This window comes from Sapajus apella, unplaced genomic scaffold (assembly GCF_009761245.1).
Source record: "Sapajus apella isolate SASKATOON/1434 unplaced genomic scaffold, GSC_monkey_1.0 scaffold105, whole genome shotgun sequence".
In the NCBI taxonomy this organism is placed as follows: Eukaryota; Metazoa; Chordata; class Mammalia; order Primates; family Cebidae; genus Sapajus; species Sapajus apella.
Window position 1 is genome coordinate 5,797,014 of NW_022437045.1, and position 7,803 is coordinate 5,804,816.

The 7,803-nt window shown below is 48.4% G+C and overlaps 1 protein-coding gene and 1 long non-coding RNA gene across 3 annotated transcripts in view; one reads left to right on the forward strand and one right to left on the reverse strand.

The window, feature by feature from the left end:
- Nucleotides 1-199: 199 nt before the first annotated feature.
- LOC116536933 lies at nt 200-2,010 on the reverse strand. The gene is made up of 2 exons (XR_004262886.1): nt 1,806-2,010; nt 200-1,739 (listed from the first exon to the last, which is right to left on the reverse strand). It is a non-coding gene; the product is annotated as an uncharacterized LOC116536933 (long non-coding RNA).
- A 263-nt stretch (nt 2,011-2,273) lies between these two features.
- ZBTB2 (zinc finger and BTB domain containing 2) overlaps nt 2,274-7,803 on the forward strand; it is a 30,503-nt gene continuing 24,973 nt past the window's right edge. The window contains exon 1 of one of the 2 annotated variants that reach the window (XM_032258824.1): nt 2,274-2,497. The gene's annotated coding sequence lies outside the window, so the exon portion shown is untranslated. Of the gene's footprint in view, nt 2,498-2,888; nt 3,031-7,803 lie in introns of those variants that run through there. The other variant, XM_032258825.1, reaches the window with a different exon arrangement.

Here is a 7,803-nt window from a genome sequence, read left to right on the forward strand (position 1 = left end):
GCAGGCTGGTCTTGAACTCCTGACCTCGTGATTCGCCTGCCTCCGCCTCCCAAAGTGTTGGGATTACAGGCATGAGTCACCGTGCCCGGCCTATTTTTCTTATTACTGTACTAGTGACATTCGTGGCTCTCTCAAAAAGAGACTTACTAGACAACTGACGTTTCCCTTGGCCCTATCCTGAAATACACTAGCTCTTCTCTGCTAGGGCTACTGTTTTTTCCCAACATTTGCACATTTATGTATCCATCTAAATGTTTCTATTTCAACAAGCTGTAAAAAACATACAGTCTGTATAGCTCTCCTCATAATGCTATTAGTTGATGATTGTGACTGCAAGTTGGAATAATGTGCATACTTGGCAAAATTCAAGTGTGGCTGCATATGTCTGGAGAAAATAAGCAGCAAACCAGCCCAGTCCTAAACTCCAGTAGCAGCTCTTGAAGAGAATAGACGCTCTTGATAAGGCTTTCTTTAGGGTTGATACTCAGTTTCTGGGCTTACCCCTGGGTTTATTTCTATAAGCAAACCTATATAGAGTGTAGCACTAGGAAATACTCAGTGATCTTAAAAATAAGCATACTTTGACTCAAGACCAATTACTATATACATAGGCAAATTTCTGCCCAATAGTCTCAAGTTTAGCATTAGTTTTGCCCATTTTTTCTTTCTTAAAAGTTTCATTCTTCACATGACCACTTCCACCGACGTAAGGTTGAAAATTTTTACAAAGTCCAAAAGAATTAAGATTATCTACAGATCTCTAATTATGATTCTCTACAAAACAACCAAAATCATTTTAGTCCCCTAATAAGATGAGACAGACCTCACTCAAGCCAACCCAAGGAACCAGGAATGCCCATCTGAAGGCTAACTTTGATGTTTCAGTGATAGCGGTGCACTGGGATACTATTTAGATCAGGGTCAGAATTTGGTTTTGTAGGCAGACATTTACCCACTAAAGTCATTTATCTAGCTGATCAAAAAACAGGAAAGTACAAGACAAGTATACACTGAATCTACCAGTGAAGCTATACAGCTGCTTATTTTGTCTTCAAAGAATTAATCATCAGTACCTGCAGGTATAACTGGATTGCTAAATCAAACTCAGATTTTTAGGAGGGACACTTCTACGTATTAAACTGTCTTAAGAGAGTAAGCTTCCCTTAAATGATTTGCAAACTATGTGCCAGGCATTCATTGCGCTAGTGGTCTGGCTGTCAACCAAAATCGGTTAGACATCATAACCAGGTTAGCATACCTTGAAAAGAGAGTATCCTGAAACTACTGCCTCCATTTCCTTAGGAATAAAGCCATATCCATATCCTTCCCAAATCTCAAAAACTCCTACATGTGTAAAAGAAGAAATCATTAAATTCTAGTCCTCAAAGAACTAAACTGTACTTCCCCAAAAAAGACATGAATCCTAGAAAAATGGCAACAACCAAAAAGTAAACTTTAAAATGTTAAATATGACCATCAGGAAATTCTAACTTCCCTGCCATGTTTGCATGTTTCAGGATCTCTCAGTTAAAAAGATGTTCCACACCTCTAAATCTAACAGAATAGCCAACTCTGAAATCCACACCTCAAACACCAAAACCTAACAGGAGAATAAATTCTTAACATGCGTTAGACTTTCATTTTTTGGGGTGGACCAAAACTTCAAAAACAAAAACCCAGCTGCTGAAATAACCATCAAATTCAACCCTGACAGAAAGATCTGACATCACTCAACTAGTCTCTGCAAGGAAAAGGAAGCACCTCTACCTCTATGCACAATACAGGAATCTGTACTTCACCATGACTTTCAATTACCATTGGTGATAAAAAGATAACTGGTTTACAGTATCTCCCCAGTTCTGAAGGCCACTCCATTTCAAGATTAAAACTGAAACACGGAAGGTCCAGGGACAAAGGTAAGGGCCAAGAGATCTCGAGCAGAGGCCCTCCATCCCTACCGCGAACACCTCAAGGACTTGTCCTACCTAAATACTTTATGTAAACAAGGGGCTTGTGACTCGAGCCTCCAGCCCCAATAGGTGGAGAGAAGTTTCCTCGCCTCGCCTGCACATGGTCTGCAGAAGTTTGGCTGGAGCAGAGCGCGAAGCCTGGGTGGGAGCGGCAGTGGAGTGCTGCAGGCGGCGGCGGCGGCGGCAGAGCAGCAGGAGGCGGAGGCGGGCGGGGGGAGGGGAGCGGCTGGGGGGGCGGGAGGGGGCTCTTGCCGCCACTGCTCTCTCGCCGCCTCTCCCCCCCGGCGGGAGCCGCTCGCAGCCTCTTTGCACTAGTCTCTCCGCTCTCTCGGTCATGTGACCTTAACGTAACCGGACAGGAAAAGCCCCGCCGCCGCCGCCGCCGCCGCGCCGGAGACACCGACCGCGGCGGCAGCAGCAGCAGCAGCAGCGAGAGGCAGAGGCGGCGGCGGCGGGGAGGACAGCACGGCCGAGGCTGCCCAGCGGCGCCTCCTCCACACCCCCCGCCGCAGCAGCACCGGCGACAGGTAAGCGCGCACCGCCTCCGCCTACCGGGGCCGGTGCCCACGTGCCACCCCCGGCCCAGGCTCCGGGAAGGCGGAGGGGGGGCGGGGGCCACCGGAGCTCGCAAACGGTTCCGACAGCGGCGGTGGCAACAAAGACGACGAATGACCCGCGTCCCAGAGCTCCGGGTGCAGGCAGGCGGAGGGCCTGGGCCACTCGGGGACCCGGTTCTGGGAAGCGAGGGCAGGGGCGCCTCGTGGGGGCGGCGGCGGCTGCGCCTGGCGCCGGGGCTCTGGCCGCCTGACAAAACCATCCCCCGGAGCCAGGCGGCGGCGAGTCGGCGGCGGCTCCATCCGGGGCCTTGCGGGGGGAGGGGACGGAAGCCGAGAGGGCGGGCGGCAGATCGGAGGGAGGGAGGGAGGAAGGGGAGGGGGGCGATTCGCGTTCCGTTCCCCGTGGCCGGTCCCTCCCTTCCCGCCGCCACCGCGAAGTGCGTCCCAGGCGGCGGCGGCCGGTGAGCGTCCCGCGCTGGAGTCCTGGGAGGCGGGCCCGTCAGGTGCGTAATCCTTCCGACGCCTCGCTGCCGCCTCCTGCTGCTACCGCCGCTGCTGCTTCGGCGGCAAGGCCGCGAGCTGCGGAAGTGGGTTTGGGGGAGGGGAGGGAGAAGGAAGGGGGAGGGGAGGGATCCGGTCCGACCGGAGCAGGCCCGGCCTCTCTGGCGCTTCTCCCAGCTGCAGCGGCTCCTACAGCTGCTGCCGCTACTGCTGCGGCTCCGCCTCCCGCTCGCGGGCGGGGGCGCGCACGCGCGCTTCCGGCCTCCTCGGGTCTCGCGCTGTCTCCGGCTCTCGCGCGCGCTCATACTCTCTCCCTGTCTGGGCCACCCCCGCCCCCGGCGCCGGGGCTGTTGCGCCGGCGGGGCGTTGCGCACGGCGTAGGCGTCGGCATTGTGTTAAACTCCGCGGGACTTGGGACGAGCGGGCACGCGCACGCGGGACTGATGGAAGCGGCGAGCGTGCGCCGCGGCCGGAGTGCGTAGCCCCTCCCTCGCCTCAGCCCCTCGGGGACGGGGACGGGGGCGGGGCCGGCGAGACCGGAGGGGCCCAAAGGGCCCCGGAGCCGCGCCCCGGCCCCGCCCCTGGCTGGCCCACGCCCCCTGGGGCGGGTGGGGCGATGTGGCCGTTGCGGCGCGCTGGGGCGGGTGAGGGACGCGTCGGCCTCTGTGGCGCCGCCCTTGTCGCCCGCTTGCCCCAGCCCCGGGTGCTGAGCGCCTAGAGCCGACGGCCTGGAGCTTCCGCCCAACGCGCGATCTGCGCCTGCGATAAGGCCCGGGCTGGCCTGGAGCGCGCTGTGGTTTCGGCTGCTTAGCCTCGGGGCGTGGGACCTGTGCGGCCCTCACGCCTCGGCCGGGCTCCGAGGCGGGGAGGCTGCCTCTCCGGGTCGACGTCGTTTTCTCAGTGCAGCGAAACCCTTAAACCATTCTTGTTTAAACAAAGCCGCAAGAGAGAACTGTTTAGCCAGAAGCTGCAAAGGAAGTTGGGTTAATGCCGCTTTTAGCTGGTAGTAAAAAAGGCAGTAAAGAAGCCAGGGTAGCAGAGCAGGCGAGTGCCTGGGCCGGGGGAAGATGCAGCCACGCCTTTTACTGCAGGAACTTCCACCCGAAGACACGAACTCCTAATTATGCCTTGGGAATATAACCTGGCTCTCGCTTCCCGCCCCCACCAGCTGCATTGTTCATTAGCTCTTTCATCATACAGTGGGCCCACTGAGTTTGTGAGTCTTGATTCTATTCATTTTCCGCACAGTATTGTTTTAGTAAAATAAAGCGTAAAGGAGGTCAGAATTACCAGAACTCCAGGGGGCTCTGGGTTTACAGAAGCGTGCTGCCCTGTCCTTGCTAATGTAAAGCATCTGTACAGACCCTGTTGGAGCGCCAGGGCGAGATGTCCGCACTATTAGCGTTGTACTGTGAGAGCCCCATGAAAGTTACAGAACTGGAACTTTGCAATTTTAATTCTCGTTTGTCTAATTTATCACAAACCAAAATTAAATTGGTAAGGTAAATTTCACTGCATTCTGAATGATCTTGGTGTGTATCCAGGATGTTTTCAAACTGTTTTGGGGTTTTTGTTGAGATGGAGTCTTACTCTGTCACCCAGGCTGGAGTGCAGTGGCGTGGTCTCGGCGCACTGTAGCCTGCACCTGCCAGGTTCAAGCGATTCTCCTGCCTCAGCCTCCTGAATAGCTGGGATTACAGGCGTACGCCACCACACCCGGCTAATTTTTGTATTTTTAGTAGAGACGAGGTTTCACCATGTTGGTTAGGCTGGTCTCGAACTCCTAACCTCGGGAACTGCCCACCTCAGTCTCCCAAAGTGCTGGAGTTACAGGCGTGAGCAACCACACCTAGCCAAGAAGGTAATTTTTAAGAGCATTAATTTACCACTAGTAGTATATCCTCTTAAACTGGGCGTTTCTCATTTAATAAACTTGTGGTTTATTTGCTAGACAAAGAATTGGTCGGTTACTGAAGCCATCGTAAGTACAAAAAGTGATATGCCAGGTCCACTGATAGTCAACAATGAAGGAGTAGTCTACACTACAGTGGAGTGTAACCGACACCCCTAAAACTTTGTCCTACAGTCCAAGTGCATACTTGCCAGTTTTCAAGCTTCTTTGCAAAGAGGATGCTCAGCAAACTACCACCAGCAGCAGAGAATAAATACTAAGCGTGTTTTCAGTTACAGAATAAAAGCTGCCACGGTGACACCTGCTTTTTTATCTTAAACTTTACTGTGAACTTTTCAGTAACCTCCAAAATCTGCACTTTTTAGAAAAATATGTTCATGGCCAGGCACAGTGGCACACACCTATAATCCCAGCACTTTGGGCGGCCAAGTCTGGAGGATTGCTTGAAGCCAAGAGTTCAAGACCAACCTGGGTAACATAGACCCCCATCTCTATTTAAAAAAAAAAAAAAAAAAAAAGAAAGAAAATGTATTCACCCCAACCCTATAAAAAGATGTAATTTGTAATCCTGTGATTTCACGTTCACATGGCATGTCCCAGAGTAAGTGGATGTGCTTTCCCCAATTTGAGAATTACCAAAATAGAGAAGGAAACATCTAAAGCTCTTCTGCAGCATTGGCCTGGGATCAGCTGCTTTAGAGATGGCGACTGTCCTGCCAGCTTACTGTTTCTTGGAGCTTCATCCCTACCCCCGCTAACCTTTCCCTGTAGGAATTTGGAAAAGCTGGGAAAGTCCTGTGGCACCAGGCTGCATAGGAAAGGAAGATTGAAAGAACTGGTTTGCTAGTGGTTTTTTACCATAAAATACCAGCTGCACCTGGCAGAGGTCATTTATCATCACTTTTCCTATTTTCTTAGGCTCTTTGAGTCTCCAAACATGACCCTGAAAACCTAAAATGGAGCTGAACATTTTTATTTCCCTGAAGAAAAAAAAAATGTAAACATTCTAAGCCTCAAACCTAGAATACTTCTAAAACCTTCTTTATGCTCAAGTACATTATAATTTTTACTAGCAAATTAAACTATTAAATAATTAAAATACTACTTTGAATTGATAGTAAATAAGATTCAGTATTTTTACAATGCTGATAGAGCCATTCAGATATGGAATCAGTAGCCATAGAACCCTTACAAGGAGTTGGCAGCACAAGACATGTAGATCCATTTTAGAAGCCAATTCGGAGGCTCATATTTATGCTCAAACTCATAATCCCCAGTTCACATGCTTGAGATATATACATCACATGCCTTTGAGTGTCACTTTAAGAAAGTTCAGTGTTCAAAGATAGGGAATTTGAAAAACACTTGTATGTATCTGGCTAAGTACTTAGGGAAACGACTTTTTTACTTTTGTGAGAGAGTTTAGTACACTCTTCTCTTAATGGTGTGCCCCTCTAAGTTCTGCACCAAGCAGGGTAAGCATCAGAATCCTCTGAAATGATTTCAAAGTGTGCATGTTCTCTTGCACCAGGATAATCATTTAGGTTTTTCTGAGTCCCTAAAATGATTGTGAACGGCGGTTGTCTAAGTGTGGCCTGCAGATCCTTTTGAAGCCCCAAGATCCTTTGAGGATTCAATAGGGTCAAAACTATTGTCACAGTAATATAATCTAAGTTGTTATGGTCTTTTCCGCTGTGTTGACTATATGTGTTGACACTGAGAAGATCTGCTTAATTCAGTGAGCCGATATTTTCCAAATGACCAATGGATGATGTCAAAAATCATGAGTGGAGGCTGGGCGTGGTGGCTCACGCTTGTAATCCCAGCACTTTGGGAGAATGAGGAGGGCAGATCACAAGGTCAGGAGATTGAGACCATCCTGGCCAATGTGGTGAAACCGTGTCTCTACTAAAAATACAAAAATTAGCTGGGCGTGGTGGCTTGTGCCCGTAATCCCAGCTACTCAGGAGGCTGAGGCAGCAAAATCACTTGAACCTGGGAGGCGGAGGTTGCAGTGAGCCAAGATTGCACCACTGCACTCCAGCCTGGTGACAGAGCAGGACTCCATCTCAAAAAAAAAAAAAAAAATCATGAGTGGGTAAATTATCTATTGAAAGTGGTTAGACGAATGAATTTTACTGTAATAGAGTAGGAAAAGTTATTATCTAGTTCTATACTGCACAACCAACTTTTAAGAAAGTTCCACTTGTCAAGTTTTGGTGTAATATCAAAGAAGACTATTCACAATTACCTGAAAAGACTATTAAAATACTTCTCCTTTTTCCAACTACATGGGTAGGCGAGGCTGGATTTTCTCCAATACTCAACCAAAACTGAGTAAGTTGAGGAGTAAATACAAGATCCAGTTGTCTTCTGTTAAAGAGAATTACAAAAATATAAAAAGACACCATTTTGTTGTTTTAGAAAATATAATTATTTTTTCATAAAAATGTTCTGTACATTAACATGTAATGGGTTTATTGTTTTTAACTGAATTAAATATTTCTAAAATTTCTCCATTTTAATTTCTAATATAGTAAATATCAATAGTTAAAATCCATGTAAACATATAACTGATGTTCTTAATAATTTTTAAGACCATTAAGGGATCCCAACACCAACAAGTTTGAGAAGCTCTGCTCTAAAATATGGAAACTTTAAGACTTGAGTTAAACACATTTGAAACTCACTTGTGTTATACCCTGAACTACATGTGTAGGTGATTATATTTTATTCAAATTAATTTTACAAGTCATCATGTGTTATATAAAAAGTGGAGGCAGTCTCTACTCTGGTGGATTATTAGAAGCAGATTCGGTTTTTTTTTTGGTTTTTTTTTTTTTTTTTTTTTTTTTTTTTTTTT